Genomic DNA, 10,017 nt, shown 5'->3' with positions numbered 1-10,017 from the left:
GGCCGAAAAACCGCACCAAATTGTGGTGCAGTTTTTTCGGACGGAATTTCCGCCGTGGAAAACTGCATGTAGATGAAACAAAAAAAACAACACATACTTATCCTCTGATGTGCTGCAGAACGGCCTCCATGTGACCACTGCAGCCTGTGATTGGCTGCAGCGGCATGGGATGAAACATCATCCCAGGTAAACCAACCTGAACGGAGAAACACAGCATTCTGGGTAAGTATAAGATTTTTTTTTTATCTGTTGCAGAAAATCTGTAGTGTTTACACTACGTGTGAGGGTTTTTTCCTGGGGTTTTGGTAAGTAATGTAGATCGTTGTATAAAAGTTTATCATCTTTCTAATTTGCTCATCTTTTTTCCCATATCTCTGCTTGTTAACGTGCAGCAGCTTCAATTTTGTTTGGATAACATCCTACTGACAAAGCTGTATAGTTCATTACAGTGTATATGAGCTCTCCTGTCGTGCAGGGGCCACTAAGGGGAGGTGTCCTAATACTCTGAACCCACCCATCTAAAGCGACTAGGGGAGCTCACTGCATATGTGTTTAGTCTTGCGTTCAATGAAAGCTGTATAAATCCCTATGAAGTGAGCTCCCCCCAGTGGTGACAGCAGGCAGCCAGGATTTTAACATTAAACTCTATAGCGATGTTGGACCTACTTAACTAAAATTAAATTACAGGTACACTTTCCTGCCCTAGACTGACTTCATTAACCCATTTACACCCCAAACTACTAGGAATATTGGATGTTAACCCCTAAACTACCCTAGACCTCCAGGGATATTATATATTAACCCATACCTGCCATGGATATCACTATTTCCCTTTTATAATTACCTGCTTAACTATCTATCACCAGGGATATTACTGTAATACTATCACTAACACGAGCCGTACACCGGTGTTAGCTGAACATGATCTGGACAGGGTTGTAGTCTGTGGCTCGAAGTAATGTTTCCACTCCATCTGGCGTGGTGTGTTTTCCTAAAGCTCACACTGCTGCCGTGGCTACTGTATATAATGGAAACCACGATGCTGTGCAAGATCCATCGCACGACATATCCAAACGGTGACTGATGGCCCTTTTTGACGTATAATGAGTCCTTCTGGGTCTTGTGGAGGTTACGGTCATTACGATGGCAAAAATAGCGCTTTTTCAGTTGGAAACCTCAACAGAAACCCCTGACGGAGGCCCCTAGCGCAAGTGTGAACAAAGCCTTACTGCCGCAAGATAAGTACTCTACACACATGCAAGGACACTGTACAATGGCACATGGAGTCTTACGTGTTCATATGGTTCCTCAACGAGGCATTATAGATATTCTCCGCTAGAAGCAAAATCGGAGGCACCACAGTATGGCTGCAATGCAATCTACATGCCATGTGCATAATCCATGCTTCATTTAATATAGATATTCTAATTTACATGTAATATCCATTGTAATGTATTAGTGGTTTGTTTATACTTTAGACTAATTGATACTTAACAGAACGTCAACTCTCGGAACTGAACAATTTCTACGACGAAACTGATCCTTCAGCGAGCCGGTCTATTGTGAGGTCTAATCATACCACATAAAAGATAATTAAACAGCCATTAATTGCAGCAAATAAAGTCTGCGTAGTATTCTACAATACCATGGACAGTACTGCCCTCTAGTGGACACTGCAGCAAACCACAGCACAGGGCACAAAAAGACAAATCTATGTGGATAATGGATTTCAGATCAATGCCCGGCTTGTTTCTAGGAGCGCTACCTCATGAAGGGGAATAGTTGTGTGCATGTTTTTTTTCTGCTGCAAACGCGGGTTTATTTATTTATTGATGCCTTGAGGACTAAGACAATTTTGGACTTGAGGATAAAAAAATAAATAAAAACAAATTTATTTTAATTTTGGCAATCATAACTTTTCATACTGGAAAAACCGAAAGTCATGAAAGATATACACATTGTTGTAGGGAAACCGATATAGGTGTATATTATGCTGTGTGATTAGCCTGTGTACTAATAGCACATATGCAGTTATTGCTCTTGATCACATGGGTACAATGGCAGTGCCCACATGCAGGGCCTATTCTAGCTTTTCTGCTGTCTGAGGCAAAAATTGTAATGGCACCCCCAGACTTTGATTGACATCCCCCTGACTGTTCTACATCACTACCAGCCTCCTCAAACTCTTGTGGGTGCGCCATTGCCTTGTAATCCCCTGGCATGTGCGGTGCAACGATGAAGCCGGGCAGAGTACACCACGCTGCACAGTGTGTGCCCAAGTAGTACAAGGCAATGGCGCATCCGAGAAAGTTGTATCAACCAGGGGGATGTCAAGCACACATGGGAAGGTGGGTTTGGAGGCAGGACTATGTGACTCTTCAGGATAGCGGAATCTTTAATGACTAATTAGCATATAGTGTGCGGCATTTTAAAAGTTTATTTCATCTGAAAAACAGATTTGGAAATATTGTCAGGTCATGTATTACCGCATGGTGGTGGTTCAAGGGGTTAAAACTACCAGACAGGTTCCCATTAAATATACAATGAATTGAAAACTATTCCATCGGTCCTTCAATTTTGTTATTATAAATATATCCTATATAATTACAGCTCCAGAACTGAGCTCAGTACATATATACAGTACCAGAACCAAGCTTAGTACATAAATACAGCAACAGAACAGAGCTCAGTACATAAATACAGCACCAGAACAGAGCTCCGTACATATATACAGCACCAGAACAGAGCTCCGTACATATATACAGCACCAGAAAACAAAACTCAGTACATATAAACAGCAATAGAACCAAAGCTCAGTACATAAATACAGCACAAGCACAAATACAGCTCAATTTAGTGCAACCCCTGCCGTATAGGTTTGTATAGCGTAAAACTAGAGCTCCCAGCATGGCCCGAACAATGGTAAGGATATGCTGGGAGATGGAGTTTCACAAAAAAAAAAAAACATACCACCCATCATCTCGCTGCAGATCATACAGTGACTACAGTACTGATTAGAGGCAGAATAAACATTTACATTAAGTGACGTATCAAATTCCAGTTCTTTTTCTCTTTTCTTCTCCATCCGGTCCAGACCTCTATGATGACTTCTCCCGACCACAGCCCATTTCTGCAGTTTTCCACTCAGATGTCTTCAGCTTCTCACTTTTAAAACATTTCTGCATCTATAAACGAAGATAAAATTCTCAACGCCCCTAAATATAATAGCGCCATACACTGCACCTCTAATTATAAAAGCACCATACACTGTGTCCCTGGTTATAATAGTACCATACAGTGTCCCACATACACACCGTGCCCCCTGTAGATAGTGACCCCCATAGAGCCTCTGTAGATTGTGCCCTACATCGAAACCCCTGTAGATAGTTCCCCACATACAGCACCCTGTAGATAGTGCTCACGTATGGACTCCAGCACTGCAAGGCAATAGTGCTAACCACTGAGCCACCGTACTGCCCTACATATAGATCCCCCTATAGATAGTGCTCCACATATAGCCCACCTCTGTAGATAGTGCTTCACATATAGCCCCCCTGTAGATAGTGCCCTACAAATAGCTCCTCTTAGATAGTGCTCCACATATAGCCCACCCCTGTAGATAGTGCCTCACATATAGCCCACCCCTGTATATAGTGTCCCACATATAGCCCACCCGTCTATAATGTCCCACATATAGCCCACCCCTGTAGTGGCCCACATATAGCCCACCCCTGTAGATAGTGTCCCACATATAGCCCACACCTGTAGATAGCCCCCGCTGAAGATAATGCCACTCACAGTTTTAGTAGAAAAGAAAAAAACTTTACATACACACGATCCCATTCTCGCGCCGTCCAGTGGCAACGCAGAGCCACCGTGATGCCCTACATATAGATCCCCCTATAGATAGTGCTCCGCATATAGCCAACCTCTGTAGATAGTGCATCACATATAGCCCCCCTGTAGTATGTGCCCTACAAATAGCTCCTTTTATAGATAGTGCTCCACATATAGCCGATCCCTGTAGTGTCCCACATATAGCCCACCCCTGTAAATCGTGCCCCACATATAGCCCACCCCTGTGATCGTGCCCCCGCTGAAGATAATGCCACTCACAGTTTTAGTAGGAAAAAAAAACAACTTTACATACACACATGATCCCATTCTCGCGCCGTCCAGTGGCAACGCAGACCTGCTTTCTTCTGTGCAGGTCTGCTGGGGCTGAACAACGCAAGCGGCGCAATGAAATCATCATGCCGCTAGCGACGTTGAAAGGCACTGATTGGCGGGGCAAGTCATTTTTCCCTGGTAATCAGCATCATTGTAAGGAACGTGCCCGGTCATTCAGCGGTCATGCATGTAATTGTATCTGCGTCCTATCGACGCAGGTAAAATTAGTGCAGGAGGGGGTGGCGGCAGTGTGGCCCCCTCAGAGAGGCAGCAGGCCCTGCCCACGTGAACAGAATGAAGAGTATGCCAGTCATGAGGCGACTACTTTCTGGACGAGAATACCCGTCAACTGTCCTCAAACAGTCAAAGAACTAATTTTAGGAAACATTCTTAGAACGGTAACTACAGATGTCGCTGTCCCGAACCGAAAATTCATAAAATAGTAATGTTTACATATTGCAAAAAATACGCAAAGTTAAGAAAAAAATATATTTCAGGCCTTCAATCAAAGTTCCACTCGACCAGGTCTTGAAATACTTTGTGCTTCTTTGAACATCCTGTAATCGGATCCGCCCTCTTCATAGTAGCTTGTGCGCACTTTTATAGTTTGTATGTGAAACCTTCTATAGCATCAAGTAAGGACAATAAACACATAATATAATAAAGAAAAAAGGCATTTTATTATTCGGCCAAAACCAACAGAATTAAAGGGCACTTACACTCAATTGCTTTTACAATTGGACATTTTAGAAGGCACAAAGAGGCTTCCAAGCATAAACCATTGAGGCAATGACACATAATGTGGCCCTATCATCAGCACACAATGGTGGCCCTTATTTTGGGGGGACAAAATAATTTCTCAGCCGAATATATATATATATATATATATATATATATATATATATATATATATTATTCCTTAGCATAGATGGGAGAACAGGCCAAAGGACAATTGGAGACGCGGACACATTATCACATCACGTGACCACACGGACGCGGAAACGTGGCAGCAATGTTTACACAGGACGCAGCCATTGCACAGCAGGGGGCAGAATCTATATATCCAGAATATATTAGTATCTACTTTTTTCAAAGTCTTAGAGCTCATTCAGACGAATGATTTTCAGGTCCGGGTGCGTTCTGCACCGGACCGAACACTAGCCCATTAAAACTTGAGGCATAAGAAATAGAAATGACTACGGACACTCCTATTTATTAATCTGTAGCCCATATATTCAAAAAGCCTAAACACGTCAGTCTACATTATGTGTGGGTGACTGATACCTTTAAGATAAAATGGGAGAGATCAAAATGGGTTGCCATGGATATTTCCTCCACTTTTCTAAAGCACCAATCAGGTTGCTGCTTTCAATTTTTAAAAGGCCTTGGGAATAATGACAGCTGGAATGTGATTGGTTGCTATGCTTCATGCCACAATGAATGTAAAATAGACAGGCAAGTGGTGGAGCGGGTACCCATAGCAACAAATTAATCGCTTTTATCGTACATTATGTGCAAATTAATAGGAAAGCAGCGTCACAATGGGATCTAAATTACCCTCCGTTATTATTCACTTTTTTTTAACCCCTTAAAGGCTATGTACAACTTTGAAAACGTTTGTTTCTTTGTTTTTAAATAAAACAGTGTATCAGAGAGTGTTTGGTGCAACTTTCTAATTACATTTTATTAAAAATTATTTTAACTTTTTGAGATACAGCTGCTTTGTATACTGTATAAAGAGCTGCTGTATCGTGCGCGGAGACCCGAATCCGTCAGATCAGCAGGTCCTGCATGTCTCTGACACACACGATCGAGTTGTTACCGATCACATCTAAGTTCACAACTTAGATGTTATAGATTACAGGTGGGTCCTGCGTGGACCCGCTGAAGCTGAACCCGTCAGTCCCGCAGACCAATTTTGGCATTCTCTTCTAGTCTTTTATTTTATGGCGTTCACCATGTGGAAAAACCATTTTTTAGCACAGGTTGTTTCGAATGCCGCGATAACAAATATGTATAGTTTTTCTTTTTTTTTTTACACTTTTTTCCAAAATAAACGCTTTTGTCCAGGGAAAAATTCATTTTTGTTTATTTAACTTATAATACATCGCAATACTTTGTGGCCTAATTGGCTTTTGTGGGGGCCATTGTTGCGGTCATTACCGCCGATGGGTTGATAGAGGGAACCCCCTCCCTGTGTCTAACCACTTAGATGCAGCGTCAGCATTGATCTCCTCATCTAAGGGGTTAAACGGCTAGTATTGGAGTTATCGTCAATCCCAGCCATTACAGCGGGGTGTCATTTGTATATTACAGCCGACACTCGCGATTGGTTGATAGGAGAGTGAGGACAATGGGACAGTTCATAGTTGATACGGGGCTCAATATGTTTTTTTACTGACTAGGGACCATTACAATAACTTTGGCACGTGGCAAGCAACACTTAGGAATTTGTGGCATTACCGTGGCAGTGAACTCGTCTAACCGATTCATAGGCTGCATTTTCATGAATGCCCATTTTGCCTGCACACAAAATGGCTTCCTCCCTGCTGTGCTTTGATGTGCTTGGAGACCTTACGGCACATGATATGCGGTTTATTTCACCCACATATTAAAAATTTAAGATTTTGGTCTTGATTAAAAAGTTCCTACTGTTTTGTGTGTAAAGACCCATCTATCTCCATGGTAACAGACAAACCCTGTGTAGTCGGATTCTGCCGTCCTACTCCCTTCCATGTGTCCTCTACTTCATGCTAACATACATTCGGTAGGGGTTAGTAGAAAGAAAAGGACAGGTGGCGATCGATAGGTCTGTACACACAAAACAGTAGGAACTTTTTAATCAAGACCAATCTATCTCCATGGTAACAGACTACAGACAAATCCTGTGTAAACTAATCCTGCAGTCCTACTCCCTTCCACCTGTCCTTCTTTCTACTAACCCCTACCGAATGTACGTTAGCATGAAGTAGAGGATATATGGAAGGACGTATGACGGCAGAATCAGACTACACAGGGTTTGTCTGTTGTCTGTTGCCATGGAGACATATAGGTCTGCATAACGGAAGTAGAATCAAAACAATAGACATTTTTTAAAAAAATCTAGACGATTTGTTAAGTTGCTTAATTTTATATTTTAGATGCATTAGAGTAATACAAATCTCGGTTGCAAAAGTGCACATACATTTCTCTGTTTTCTCAGTGACGACACGTAGAAATACGACAATACATTTACATGGACCACAAAGCTACACAAGCTAAATGAATCAACTCTACTTCTTATACAGGGGTGTTTGAATACAGGTATTTGGCAAGTGATGTCAGGGATAGACAGTTACGGTCCTTTAGGAACTGGATGCAACGACAGGACGCCATCGCATCATAGATAATACAGTGAGTTGCAACGGACAGCGTAAAAGGGGCTTTATTGTTTTATGTGAATTAAACTCAGTCATTGTATTATAATTATGCAACTTTTTAATTAATACTTTCTAACAAACTTTAGGTTTCACTCTCTCACCAGGAGCATTTTCAAGATTTCTGCTTGCTGTCAGTGAAAGGGGAACATTCATGTTTACATCCAGGGGCTGTGAGAGCTGAACAGCCTGGACTCCACTGTTGTAACGCTTTGGATCCATGGACAGCAAGCAGAGAGCATACAAATGGCTGATAAACAGGGATTCATTTTAAAGGGGCCTTAAATGTCATATTAAAGTGTAACCATAATAATAAAATACATTAAATATAAAGTTAGAGCCCCTTCAACGAAACATTTTTCACAAATCTGATTAATACAGCAGTAGTAATATGGTCAGAGCACTGCCAAACATCTTTGCCCCTTCCCCTGCCCTTGGTTGCTGCCACTTTGTCTCAGGTTAGTATAATCTTTCAGCAGACTAGTTGCTAGGGACATTCTGCCTGACAACCTCATATAAAAGACTGCTGTTGTTAGGGAGTGTGTCCCTAGCAACCACTCTGTCAGACATGTTCAGCTTCCAGATCGAGTATTACTGTGCTAACCGCAGAGGAGAGGAAAAGCCTTCGAGCTGCAGTAATGCCATCTCATCTAAGCATGAATTATTAATCAGATTTTTCTAAAAATAAATTCAGGTTGAGAATCTCTATCACAGGTGTAAACCACAACAGCCGGGTTGTTTTACAGTCGGCACCAAGAGAGTTACAAACAGATGTTACAGCAAACGTGACGGAGACGGTGGAATGGTGACACAATAGTCAGACGTGTCTGGAATAAACCAAAACTTAGGCCTAATGCACAGGACCGTGGTTTTTTTTTTTTGTCTGTGTACCATTCGCAATTTTGCGTATAGCACATGGACCCATTCATTTATATGGCCCCGTGCACACGAGCGTGTTGTTCATGGATCCGCGTGGAAGACGCGAGTCCGGCCGGCAAAAACTCAAGACATCTCCGTATTTGCGGATCATGTGACCTACTCAGGAGGTTCTAGGCTTTCGCTTTTTTTTTTTTGTGGATCTGTGAATATTGCCGCATGGATGTATTATGGAAGGTTTTTCGGACAATACAGAAATGGATTTGCGGTTTTGCGGACCACGGTAGTGTGGATTAGGCCTAACAGACACAGTAAGCAACTCTGGAGAAATTAGCGCTGCGCTCGGCTGTCTCCGCAACTCCCATAGAGTTTTCTCGACTGCCACTCGACTGGGGTGATTTGTGGATAGATCCGTATACAGGTGCAAATGTTTCTTGCGCAAATACCCCTCTAACTCTTATTTACACAGCAATTACCATAGGAATATGTTTCACCCCAGGCATATCTGTTGTGGATTTTGAAGATTATACGCGGCTGGAACTCTGATCTCTGATTCGATTTGGCATGTGGATCCGCACGCGGATTAGAATTAAAATTCGATGGGAGTTAATCCACAGGTTTCAGCGCTGAATCCGCGGCAAAAATAAACACGCTGGAGGTTTTGAAATCTGCAGAGCGTTCATTACCCTGCATGGATTGTTTACAGCACATGTGAAAGGGACATAAAATACCCCATTCACATACATCGCCAGCAGAATGCTAGCGGATTGTCCAGTCTTCGGTGGGGAACCCGCAACGTGTGAACATGGTCGAACAATTCAAACGATACTGAGAGTTCAGATCCTTAACTGGCAAACGTAAAGTAAAGGCACAAAACGACCAGTCATAAATTCAGCGTATCGCGTTACTTTAGATATAAAAATGTCATCATTCCTAATAATGATATAAACACCCATCTTATTGTTAATGAACGGCGTAAGATAATTAGAATATATAGATGTGCGGTCACCGCCTGTAACAGGAGAAACCGGGTTACAAAAATAATTTGAATTAAAAAAAAATTTTTAAAAAAAAAAACAAAACTGCAAATATTAAGGCTTAAATTATATGAATGATCAACGATAATTTAAATACTTCCAAGATCACCAGAAATAAATAATGATTCAATAACTTAAAGGAACACTCCAGGTAAAACGGATGCACTGTGTCAAACCCCCCCCCCCCCCCCCCCCCCGAGTGTTCCTTTAAATATTCTCCTTGAAGACTTACAAATCGAACTCGACCATGAAGCCAAATGAAAAATCTTCTGATCGGGCACACGCTTTTGTAGGTCCCCCACAACATTCAGCTGTTGCCTAGCAGCAGATACCACGAGGAGAGAGTGACTACTCTGGCTCTCCAGGTTTCTGTGAAGACCAGTATATAGTTACCCACAATCTTGTCCAGTTAGATACAGAGCCTGTATATCACATCACCGCCATATACTCCTTCACGACACCTGCCAATCAGCGGCATTCATTTACAGGCAGCTATAAAACAGGACATCAGTCAGGAA

This window comes from Rhinoderma darwinii, chromosome 5 (genome assembly GCF_050947455.1).
Source record: "Rhinoderma darwinii isolate aRhiDar2 chromosome 5, aRhiDar2.hap1, whole genome shotgun sequence".
Taxonomy (NCBI): Eukaryota; Metazoa; Chordata; class Amphibia; order Anura; family Rhinodermatidae; genus Rhinoderma; species Rhinoderma darwinii.
The sequence above is the reverse complement of the archived record's forward strand: the minus strand, read 5'-3'. Positions refer to the sequence as shown.